Here is a 12,893-nt window from a genome sequence, read left to right as displayed (position 1 = left end):
CGGCTCTCCGCACGACTCGCTGCTGCCGCCCGCGGGAACGGACCTCAAGGATCACCTAATTCCAAGCCCTTGGACACCTGCCACGAGCCCACGGAGAACTTCCCGGCCGCAGCCCTTCCTGTTCGCTCTGTGTTCCGGGCGCCCGCCGGCTCCGGCCCCTCCCGCGCGCCGTGGGCGGGTGCGCATGCTCAATAATGCTCAGTTCAGGCTGGAATTCAGACTGGATTTGGGTTGGACTTCAGCTGGTATTGAGGCCCGAATTTAGGCTGGAGTTTGGCTAGTCTTAAGTATCGAATTTACGCTCAACGTAGGCTGGAATTTAAGTTGGATTTATACTGGAATGAAGCTGAACTGTGGGCTGGATTTAGGCTCTATTTCAGGCTGGATTTTGCTGAAATTTGGCTGGTCCCTCCACAGCTTTGGTAGCTGGGAGAGCTGTGGTGCTAGAGACAGGAACATGAACATGCTAGGGTTAGGGTCTGGAGAACAATTAAGCCCACAGGTCCAGGGATAACTGGGATTGCAAAGTCCTGCCAAGAGGAGCACAGCACTGCACCGACATTCCTCCCTCCCCAGCTTTCCTAGCCAGAGCCCAGGTGGGGCTAGGGTCAGAAACCGCAGTCAGCAACTATCAGGGTGAGGTGCTGGAAAACCAGAAAGCCCACAGATCCAGAGAGAATTGGGATTGCAAAGGCCCGCCAAGAGGAGCACGGCACTGCACCGACATTGCCTCCTCCTCAGGTTTCATAGCTAGAGCACCACTGATGCTCCAGGTCTCAGCCTCAGACCATACTTATTAGGGTTAGGGCTGGGGTAAGGGTTCCGAAAACCACAGAGCCTAGAGCTCCAAGGACAATGAGGATTCCAAAGGCATGCCAAGGGGAGCATGGCACAACACCAACATTGCTCCCCCCACAGCTTTCCCGGCTGGAACACCCATGGTGCTGGGCCCCTCAGCCTCAGGCCAAACCTATAGGGTTAGGGTCCCAAAAACCTGATTTACCCTGACATAAATGTAGTAAATCTTAATAGATACCTTCCCCTCCCTCCCTCCAGATTAATCCCTAACAGAGTACATAATTGTCTATGAAATACTTTAAGAAATGCTTGAGCTCACAGAAAGATCCTGTAGACTCTAGTCACTAGTTTCCATGTGGAAACCTGAGCCAGCTTTAAAAAGCCCCGGGTCAAACAAAAAATATCCAGTAGTAAATTGACTACATTTAAAAAGAAGCAAGGTGAGTGGTCTTGGTGTGAGAACATGCTTACACAGAAACATTAACTGGTATTACCAGCCTGCAGCTTTTCTCTACTTGGAGTCCCAGCATAAAACACCCCAAATCCAAAGATAGCTGAAATAATGGAAAAGTTAAGTATTTTTAAACTGATTGTCATGATGTAATCCCAGCCAGCAACCAGGTACCACACAGCCACTTGCTTACCTCCACCCTCTCCAGTGGAGGAGAAACAGAAGACAGAAACTTGTCGGTTAAGAAAAATTTAATAACTGAAGTTAAATTATACCAATACTCCTAACAATACCAATAAGTATTGTTACCAATCATACAACTGTTCAGCACCTGCCAAGAGATGCCCAGACAGTCCCCAAGCAGCAGGAGTGTATGAGTGAGCCCCAACGAGCGAGAGATCTCCCCAGCCAACCCCACAACTTACATACTGAGCATGAGGCTTTATGGAATGAAATACCCCTTTGGTCAGTTTGGGTCAGCTGTCCTGGCTGTGTACCTTCCCATCTTCTTGCACAGGCAAAGCTGGGAACAGAGGTGAAGTATCAGAAACTGAAAGTCCTTGACTTGATATAAACATTCCTTAGCAACAACTAAAACCAGGATGTTATCAGTATTTTTCTCAGCACAAGTCCAAAACACAGCCTCATGCTAGCTACTGTGAGGAAAATTAACTCCATCCCAACTAACACCAGCACACTGGTTCCCTTGTGTAAGTGTATTCCTAGGAACTAAATGCTTCCCTTGAGATGGTGCAAGGCTGGAACTCCACTTGCAGTCAAGCATCATTTTTTCCAAGCCACATTTTAGCATCTCATAGGCTGAACCACTCACTGGCTTGTGGCTTGGTATGGAGTTTTTCCAGCATGGGGACAGAGAACAGCATCTTAGTTACCCTGCCACCTACACCCAAACAAACACTGCAGATCAAGCTTTTGTCCAGCAGTGGAGAGATTAGAGCATCTGAACCAAAGAAGTGATCATGTAGGAAGCACAAGTGCACTGACAAAAGCCATGGCTACTTTGAAGTCCAAAGCACATAACCCTACTGCTTCACAGAACAGGGCACTCTGCAGGAACCAGTCCCAGCCAGTACAAGAAGGTTGGCCAGGAAATGCTGCTGGCTAGGTCCTTAGAGCAATATTCCGCAATAAGAATGTGCATTTGTTAAAGAGCAAACCTCTTCAAACTCACATATGCTGGCAGTAGGACTATTAGCATCATGCTGAGCTGCACTAAGCTCTGACAGTTACAGCCACCTTGTTCCACGTATAGTGAGAAAAATCCCTGTGCCTGCTTCTGTCTGGAAGCAGCTGTGGATACATTATCTGCTCACAGGGAAAGAATGAACCCTGCTTCCCTCCCTGTCCCAACTATTTGTGTGACAAAGCAACAGCCAGCTCCCTCTTCTGAGCTTCTAAAGGTATTGCCTTTTTTTTCCCCCCCCTTGGCTGAAGACAAGACAGCTCACAGAACTCCTTTCAAGGGAGAGATCCTAGTTCAGTACCAAGTATCACAGCCATGGGTGTGCCCTCCTTCATCAGCAAAGAGGCTGTTCATCTGTACTCAATAAAGGCAATCACTGTAACAACCTACCCTTCTACTAAATCAGAATGAGGAATGAAGACACAAGGAAGCATTTTTCCATTCAAGAATGTAACCCAGATGTAACCTGCTGGTTATCGACACAAGACCAAACAGAAGGTGCATGAAAGGTGTCGAGCTCTTCCTGCTCAAGGTTAGCCGTGTTAGTTCTACCAACTGATGATTCAAAGAGGCTTAGTACACCTACCACAGGATTACAGATGTATGGAGGCAAGACAAGCTGCTTTGCAAGCATGGATCATGTGGTAAGGAAGCCGCAGGTACACCAACATGCACAGCTGGAGCAAACTGTTTCAACATACCTGAAAGAGCTCTTGGAATTGATAGACAACTCATGCACAAGAGGGTCAGCAGCAGCGTTAACCAACAGAAGAGGAACATAGGTCTGTATCAAGAAACATGGCAGAAGAGAAAAAAAAAAAAGGAGTTGGCATTTGAATTTCAGTCTACCACCTGTAAAAGCATCTTGGATTAACTCAACTAAGACATTTTATTTCATAGATGCCCTGTACCTGAAGCATCAGAAAAGCTGAAAATCAAAAATTAAGGCTGGTGACTTTTCAACAGTGGTACACACTGCAGAACTCAATTTTATTACTTTTTAACTCAATTGTATGAAAGGGGCAGGAGTGCATCAGAGCAAATAGAGATTGAGTCACAGATCTTCCCATTCTCAGAATTCAAATAACTACACCCTTTTTTTCTCTGCATTGCTTTGCACATCAGGCAGCCAGTGCCAGCTCTATTACTGACACCTTGGTTACAGTCCAGGAAACTCCCTTGGAACGTCTCCATCCTCTGGCTCAGTAGATCAAGAATTTATCTTCCAGTTTCACTTCTGCAAAACTGATCTGCTAAGCATCTGCCTGCCAGATAGCCTCCCGAGTCTCTTCCAGAGTATCTAGTATGCATTTCTACCCTTGAAACTGCCACTATCTATTTACCACCTTAGCCTCATACATTCAGATCAGTTCAGCCAAACACATGGCTTTATCTAGATCACTTGGGTGCCTAAGTTATAAGCTCTTAAAGAGGCCAGAGCATTTGGCCCCAGTGTTAGAGGTGCCTGATTATTTCTGAAAACCCCAGATAAGACAGCTGTGTCTAGGTATCAACAACAGAAACCATGCAGCATTTTCTCTGCAGTAGGAAAATGAAGGTACAAGAGCAGTCTCTATTGCAAGAGCTTACCTTGTGCAAGAAATGCAGGCAGCTTTCCTCTTAGTATTCCTTCAGGGAACTGTAGCCATGGAACTACCTAAACCAGAGAAAACTCATTGCAATCATCTGCTTCTAGCACCCATGCAACTCGATTTCAAGTGAGGACATCTATGCAGAGATAGGAATGATGCCTCAATTTTCACAATGTTTTTTTTCTACCCAGTGTCTATGCAAAACTCGCCTTTGGCAGCACATGCCTTTATGCTTTCTGTGCGTACTCAAACATTGTGATAGCATGGGCAAGTTAAACATGCAAGTTGAAGTCTAGCAGCCTTCATGGAATCTCTTTTAAAAGTATCCCACTTGTACATATGGAGTGAAAAAAAAAAACTTTTCCATCTTTACCTCAGAAACCTTTTCAAATACAAAATCACCACAGTTTATGAACCTCAAACATACTGGACAAAGGGCCTGCCTACACACCACCCAGCATTCCCTGTAGTTCCAGTTCTTTACCAAAACCTTAGCAGTCCATCCCAAATCAAGAATTCAGTAAAACTACACTAAAGTGCTCTTTTTTTTTTTTGAAGAAACATCATAGTTGTTGGCCAAATCAAGAAAGGCTGCAGGGATAAGTAGGGAGATTTCCCTAGGAACGGCTTTTAAAAAGCAGACAGCGATACTCCCAGTCAGCCAAAAGTGTTATAGCTGTATAGCTGACAGCTCCACTCTGAAGAGGTGTCAATGCCCAATACAGACCATGCCATGGTGTAACACTGCCACTGAGGAAAGTCCTAGGCTGTTCTCAAGGACACAGGTGGTAACAGGCTACTGCTTAATAAAGCAGAGAGCTTGTTTAGGTGTTAATTTGACAAATATAAAGGCTGTATTATCTCAGCCAACTCTGTTTATTAAGGAGGCAGTAGTGTTTTTTGGGGAGAAGGTTTTTTTGCAATTCAAGCAGAGCTATGGACATTGATGAGCAGTTCTGAACCATCTTCCACATTCTGCACTGGTTGTTGCTAGAGCTTGCAGGTAGACCTGGCCTCTTCCTACATTACTAAAGGCTGCAGGTTCAAATGTTACTGACAAATAAATACTTCCTGGATGATTTTACAGAAGCTGTGACTATGACCTTATTACTATAAAGTGTTTCTTTTTCTTTTCTGGTAACTTTATTCAGTTAAAGGAAGAATTTGAGGTTGTCAGCACTGTATTTCAGCAGATTCCTATAGGTACAGCAAGAGACATGCAAGAGCAACACTTGAAAGAGAAGGTACTTTCAGAGTTCTACAGAGCCCCCCATACCTCATTACATTATCAGCAATCTGCATAAGGGATGTTGCTGTACAGAGTTGGTTCAGATCAGCATCTGACAGGCTTTGTGGCTTTTTCATGTTATCTCTGGAGAGAGCTTCACGAAAACATTACATTATCAGCAATCTGCATAAGGGATGTTGCTGTACAGAGTTGGTTCAGATCAGCATCTGACAGGCTTTGTGGCTTCTTCATGTTATCTCTGAAGAGAGCTGCCTGAAAAAGTAACACCATGAAAGACATCCAAATCAGAAAACAGGGGCAGAAAAGCCATGACTTGTTCAAAGACAACTGAGTTTACCAGGTTTGACAAGATAAAACTAGAAGTGGGCTACATATATTTGAGCCTTCCTTGGGAACAAGCCCAGCTTATTTGTCCACTTCCCTCTGCAGCAGAGCATAACAGAAACCCTAGCAGCCTCTTCATCGAAAAAATATTTTCCTGTTATACTGAAAAACTGCATGAAGTGCCTCTAGAAAGAGTATTCCCAGAACAGACAGCACTAAGGGTATTTGGAACAGTGGCTGCATGCCAGAGGGAGGGTCCTTAGGTTTCATACCAAACCCACGGGTGGCTTGAGTAAGAGCACTAGCAGTCCTAAGCACAGCATCTCCTTCGCCACCTGGTCCTAAAGTCTCCCCAGCACAGATATTAGGTTAGCTCACACAGCACAAATTACTTGGGGCATTACCTTAGCAGAAAGCTATTTACTATGGACACTTGTCATAATTAGTTACAGCCCTCAGGAGAGGATGTGTTTCTTTACCAGAACAAACAGCTCCCCTAACAAACAGGACAAAAGCCACAAGTTGAAAAGGGGTTTTTATTCCCTTTCAGAGGAGCTGCAAGGCAGAGCAGGAGGGAAGCTTGGTTTGATATGGTATGGGGGAGTTGCCTCAGGGCACAAGTGATTAGGGAAAAAAGTTTAAAAGACTTGCCTTCAAGCCAGCACTGGCTTTTTCTGGGTTATGAATTTAAGTACCTTTTAATGGGAGCTTACTTAACTTCACACGTTAAATTTGGTTAAATTGTCTAAATGTTTGTCAATCTGGAATTAATTATATGGATCATCCTACACATCAGCTGCCCTGACGCCTCATACAAGTGTTGCACACTGCACAGGAGTGTAAACAATGAACCAAAAGTTAGCAAGTGACACATGCTCTTAACTGAAATGGGCCTTAGATACTCCTCTCCTTTTCCCTTGAGTCAGGCAACTTCAGATGTACACGAGGTACTAAAACATTTATTGCCCTAGAAAGTACCACCCAGGGAACTTTTGATGGAGGAAAAGAACACTGAACACACCACCTGTTTAAGGTGTGTGTTCACACATTCCTTTGTTATGAAAGCACCACGGATCACAACAGCAGCACAGGGATCCTACAAGGACACCAGCACACCAGAAAGAGCAACACTAAGTATTTTGCTGGTTACATGCTCTTTTTAGAAGAGCTGCTAGAAGTCTTAGCTACAGTCTATTTCCTTATTTGATAAGCAGCAGCCCCGAATAGCCGATCACCTCAGGTTGGTGGCAGAACAAGAGTCTCCTTGAATAGGGAATTCTTTGGCTAGAAGTGAAGCAGATGCCAAATACTCCACTTTGAAGTGTGATTGCAGTGTTTTCCTGAGCACATCTTGTTTATTCATTAAGCAAGATTCCTCAGAAGGCAAAAAGAAAACAAAACCTGCTTTCTTCTAACCAGATCACCAAAGTTTGTTTGTATATTTTACAGTTAATGAACGAGACTGACACAGGCTCCCTTTCTCAACCTGGTCTAGTGGAAGGTTGGAACTAGATGGTCTTTACGGTCCCTTCCAACCCAAACCATTCTGATTCTCTGCTAGCTTGTCTAAAGACCACCAAGCAAGGAACTGGTCCACAATCCTTCAGAAGTCCTGTTTTAAAGGACTGAAGACAAACCCAGTATAGCAATTGACCTAATCAATACTATCAGTGTAAGTGATGTTCTGCAGTACCTATGAGAAAGGATGATCATCTTCATGTTGATTGCCATGAGGAAGTTATAAAATCTTCTACACTGATCCTACTGCATGACGTTCCCTGTGCCCTACTGTGCTGGTTTTGGGCAGATACAAACTTTTCTCCTACACAGAGCTGGCTGGCCCAGAGATTTGTCTCATTCCATTGGTAGGTCAGGCTCAGTGGTCAGGCTGGGTGTGCACACGCCCAGTGTTCTGAGGTGGTCTGGAAGAGATCATTAAGGCTTTTGGCTAGCTTAATAGCTGGGTCCTTACCTCCTTTTGTTAGCTCTTAACAGGTTGTTAACAGAGCAGCAGTCTTTTGTTAGTGATTTGGGGTGTGTGGGAATGGGGGTGTGTTTCTCCCCACTCTCGGGCTTCAGGACTGACTGCTGCTTTGGGACCTGGCTGTGTATCAGTCAGCACGTGGTTGAGCTACTGTACCATATTCTATTTTCTATTGATTTTATTACTTCGTAGTAGTAAGTATTGTTAATATTAGTATCACTATAATTTTAATTAATTTATATTATTAAATAGTTCTTATCTCCACGTTATGAGCTTTCCTTGTCTTTTCCTCCAACCCGGGACAGGGAAAGGAAGTGACTGAGCGGTACTTAATTGCCAGATAAGGCTAAACCAGGACACCTACATAGTGCAGAACAATCAGACTAATACACTGTGGTGTCTTATGGCAGCCTAGAGGCTATGTAAACAAATCTCCAGGCGTTCCCTGCCACAGCTTAACCTTTTCCAGGAAAAGACTTCTACTATGATGAAGTTTGGTAGTATCAGGGAAGAGATCTGCAGTCTCATTTTGCATAAAGGAATTAGCAGTTTTGACCAGAGCATTTAAGAGCCATCAGTGAAGATCTGCAATGCTGACAAGAGGATTTTAGTATCCCTTTGCATAAATCGAATTTTACTTAATGGGACTACCAAGGGACAGACTAAAACCCGATGCTGAACTAAGTGTTGTCTATTGTGTATATAGCTCTGCAGAGGAAATAATTTGTGCAGATGTTTCCAATATGTGCAGACACTATTATTGTTTTAGCTTCATTGGCAGGAAATGTAGGATTAAATACTAGTTGCAGCTGCAAGTGGCATCCGAGTCGAAATCTTTACCCATTCTCAAAGCAGACTAGTAATTCACAAGCTCATCTGTTGTTAAAACAGAATCAGTCATCCAGATTTCTGTGAGCTCTGCCAGATACCAGCACCCCTTTGCCATGCAGGGTCATGGGCAGGTTATAGCTTTAATCTTCCCAAGGTTTGCCGTTACTGAGGAAACATGCAATCATTTACTGAGCAACATAAGAATGCTGGGAGAAGTTTCAGTTACTACTACTCCTGCCTTTTAAACATTAACATACCATGAGAACTGCGGCAGGTTTAACCCGACCTCCCAGTCCACAACCTGCAAGTCCCTTACCAGAGCAACAGCAAGCTATGTTTTCTTGCAGTAAGCCATGCTGGCATATGGAATTAAAAAAAAAAAGCCTTCTGTATCTTTTTGTCTATCCAGACTACACCTACCATATGTTTATGCCAGGACATGGAATGAAGGAAAACAGGAAGATGCACATTTTTTTCACAACAGATTTTCCAAGCAAACCTACATAGTTATTACAAGACATTTGAAGCTGAAGTTACTACATTTCCCTCCAGTTCCTGTGGTGTACAGCAGTACTCCTAACATGAAGAGCTGCAAGAATAGAAGAAGCAGCTCTTGGTATTTTGAGGACTGCACAGGTTTCAAAGCCGAGGTCTCTCCCCACAGCCTGTAGCTATGGTGAAGATGCGTTCTGTAAGATCAAGAAGCATAATCAAGCCTCTGCAGGCAGAGATTAAGGAACAGGGAGACTTGTCCCTTGTTAGCCTCAGGGAACACAATCCCCAGGCTCTGTTAATTCATTAAATAGTCTCATTCTTCTAGCAGATTCTAGAATTGCTGCTACTTTATTATGCCCACCTATGGTACTCATGCTTAATGCTCTAGAAGGGCTTTCAGATCCCTGGTTCACCGTGTTCACCACTACCTTTTTCCTTCACTTCCTAAAGGGGGATAAAGGCTTTAAAAACTAACATAAAAAGACAGTGGAACTGTAAACTAACTGGCCATATCTACCAGGGTAATCTACTTTCATGTAGCCCAGAGGGATGAGGCCAGTTATTTTAACCTACCAGAACAAGCCCAGGAAGGCCCAGTCTTATTACCCCTGGAAGTGCTTTGTACCTCCCCTCACCCACTTCTGTAACTGGGGCAACAAGGCCCTCCCTACCCTGTTATTTGCTTAGCTGAAAATCTAGGGGAAAGCAACATCTAATTGGCTTTGCTGGTTTCAGGCAGGAACAAGCTCCTCTCCTACACAGAGCTGGCTGGCCCAGAGCAGCTGGGCATGCGCAGTTTCAAAGGCAAAGGCTTTTGGCTAGCTTGATAGCTGGGTCCTTACCTGCCTTTGTTAGCAGAGCAGCAGTCTTTTGTTAGTGGTTTGGGGTGTCCGAGGGTGGGTTTTCTCCCCATTCTCAGGCTTCTGGATGGATCACTGCTTTGGGATGGAGCTGTGTCAGTCAGTGCATGGTTGAGCTACGGTATCATATCTATTTTCTATTGTTTTAATTACTTAGTGATACTAACAATACTACTATAGTTTTCATTTATATTACTAAATAGTTCTTATCTCAATTTTATGAGCTTCCCTTGTCTTTTCCTCCTACTTTCCTCCTGCACTTAGTGCTGGCAGGGGAGGAGGAGGTGATTGAGCAACTGAGTGGTACTTAATTGCTAGGTAAGGCTAAACCACGACATTGGCATTTAAAGCAGTGGTAGATATTCGGTAGGGAGACAAGATCTGAAAAGCCTTCTTGCTGATTGCCCAGTAACCCATAGCAGATATTCGTGACTCGAATTTGCTAGTAGATGTTTCTCCAGCAGGTGGAGTCAAAAGCTCAGGAAACCACACAATCCACTGAAGACTCACATTAAACCCAGACAAGCAGCTGTTATTTTTCCACACGAATATCCAAGTGGAGTATTGTTAAACAAATTGTCCTTGCCCTGCTATTCTACCAGCAGATCATGACATACTCCTGGAGCAATCAGCTTAGGGAACACCATTACTCACAACATCGTTCTGGAGATCAGAAATACAATATTGAGTAATTGCAGAAGGTGAACCAAGCAAATTGTTGCCAGATGTGATCCTTGCAAACCCTGATAGCTGCAATTGAGGAGCTGGCTTCAAACATATGCTCTGTGCTCCATGCCAGAACACCAAGACAACTAAGAACACTTAACTTGAAAGAAAACAGAAGAATTGTTCCTGAATGTGTCTGTTCAGCTTTTAAGGGTGTGAACTCATGGGAATCTATCAGATTATACACGCTTCTATCAGTAGCCACATCTGATCTCAAAAGGGATTAGGTAGGCTGGAATATTACTGACATGCCTATCAAGCTTTTAATCACATCTTAATGCTTCCAGAAAAGCTTTTTACTTTCACCTGCAAGAGCTTAACTCATAAAAGGTGTCTTCAAACTGCTGAATATCAAACTGGTCCCTATACATGCTTCAAGAATTACAGCTACCTTGACCAGGTTGGGAAGCCAAATTCCACAGCAAGCCTCTTACAAGGCTGACAGTTTCACCATTTTTATCTGCCCAAAGGATTGTGACCCAAATACTCTTGTCTCGACCCTCCCTTTTGCCTTTCAAATATTTTCAGGGCTCAAAAGTGCAGTTAAATTACTGTAAAGTCAGCTATACCTTAGTAGCAGTCCATACATACTGGCAGTTAAAAATGAAAGCAGCATCTTAGCCAGTTAACACTGTTTTAATCTTCATTAACTGTGCATACATGAAAAGTTACTGCACAGTAGTTGAGCCACCAGTTTTCAGGCAGCAGTGCTGTACCCAGATCGTCCACCAGTAAATGCAAGTCCTGACACTAGGTGGAGCCAATACAGCTCTTGCGAAGTGCTACAGCCTTAGCTTTCATGTGGGGAACCACAGGTTAACGTTTAAGGCCGGCTTTAAGGCTAAGCTTTCCTCTCCCCACCTTCCAAATTGTATAGCTTGGTTGCAAGTGCCTCTCTATCTCCTCATCAGCCCACAGCACCGTTTCAGTGACACATCCTAAGCAGGGAGCATGGACAGAATGTATGAGCTGTCTGTCTCTCCAGTCTCCCCAGGTAAGAGCTGCCAGATGAAACTGCACACTGAAGCCAGAAAAACTATTATGAACCAAGGGATACTTCTCAGTGATGAGAAAGTGTAAACTACTGCTTGCAAACCTGGCATCATGTCAGCAGCCTGTCATACTGCCCAGCCTGCCTGGTGAATTATACCAGGAGGGCACAGGGAACGCCTCCTCTTAGGACACTGTAGTAATGAGACAGGCCAGCTCACACACACACACCAGAAGCTGCCAGTATGTACCTGGCAAGGTACAGAAAACTTCTTGGCATTGTTGACAGAAAGATTATTCATGCTGCCAAATCAACAAAAGTTTTTCCACACACACCCTGTCAAGGGTCTGCCCCCCCTGTGTTCCCAGAAGAGACCAACACTGAGAAGTCTCCAGACCCACCTCAGGACCCCTGGCACATGCTGACACAGCACAGGACTCGCTCCTGATTGGCCTGGCTCTCTCCCAGGTATCTGCACACCATGTTTCTGCCCAGGCTGAAGCCCGTGACAACCAGTTGGTATTGAGGGTCAGTCTTCTTGATGTAGTTAACCATGGCACCAGGTGGAACCTAAAAACAAGGACGAGATCAAGAATCATCTTTTAACATACCTAAATTCCCACTTCAAGCTTCAGTTGTGCACTATAAGTGTTGCTTCTTATCCTTTTGAACTTTTCAATAACCTTAAGGTTTTCAGAGCTCCAAATTCACACATGTGTTCACATACCTGTTTTAGGAGTCCTGTGGACCTTAGCTCATGCCTAGTTCTGTCAGAGTGCCAAAGAAAGTTGAAATTAATTTAAATCACGGCAACAGCTAATCTGACAATCCAAACTCTGCTTTCTAAAGCAGCTTAAAAAGCAGAGTCAAGCAACTCTGGGCTTGACAATGCCATGCAAGAACAGCACACATCACCACATGTGTATTTATCCATAGATATATACATGTGTATCAATCCATCATATTCGAGAAGTCAGGGCAGCCTGGTTCGGTTCCCACTGACTGGAAAAGGGGAAACATAAGTGTGAGTATTGAATGCTTTGCATAAATCCAGGCAGATTACATTGGTTGCCTGTCCTTTATCCACCAGGGTCATGACCCCATGGCAGAATGCCACCGTATCAGTCAGGCACGATCAGCCCTTGGTGAAGCCATGCTGGCTGTCACCAATCACCTCATTTTCCATATGCCTCAGCATGACTTCCAGGAGGATATGCTCCATGATTTTGCCAGGCAGAGGTGAGACTGACTGGCCTGTAGTTCCCTGGATCCTCCTTTTTTCTCTTTTTAGGGATGGGGGTTATGTTTCCCCTTTTCCAGTCAGCGGGAACCTAACCAGACCACCATGACTTCTTGAATACGATGGCTAGAGGTTTTGCAACCTCATA

At 44.3% G+C, this 12,893-nt stretch overlaps 1 pseudogene; it reads right to left on the bottom strand.

The window, feature by feature from the left end:
* Positions 1 to 3,154: 3,154 nt before the first annotated feature.
* LOC104516026 overlaps positions 3,155 to 12,893 on the bottom strand; it is a 17,130-nt pseudogene continuing 7,391 nt past the window's right edge.

This window comes from Eurypyga helias, unplaced genomic scaffold (genome assembly GCF_000690775.1).
Source record: "Eurypyga helias isolate BGI_N326 unplaced genomic scaffold, ASM69077v1 scaffold12371, whole genome shotgun sequence".
Classification (NCBI taxonomy): domain Eukaryota; kingdom Metazoa; phylum Chordata; class Aves; order Eurypygiformes; family Eurypygidae; genus Eurypyga; species Eurypyga helias.
Note: the sequence above shows the minus strand (reverse complement) of the source record. Positions and strands in the feature narration are given on the sequence as shown.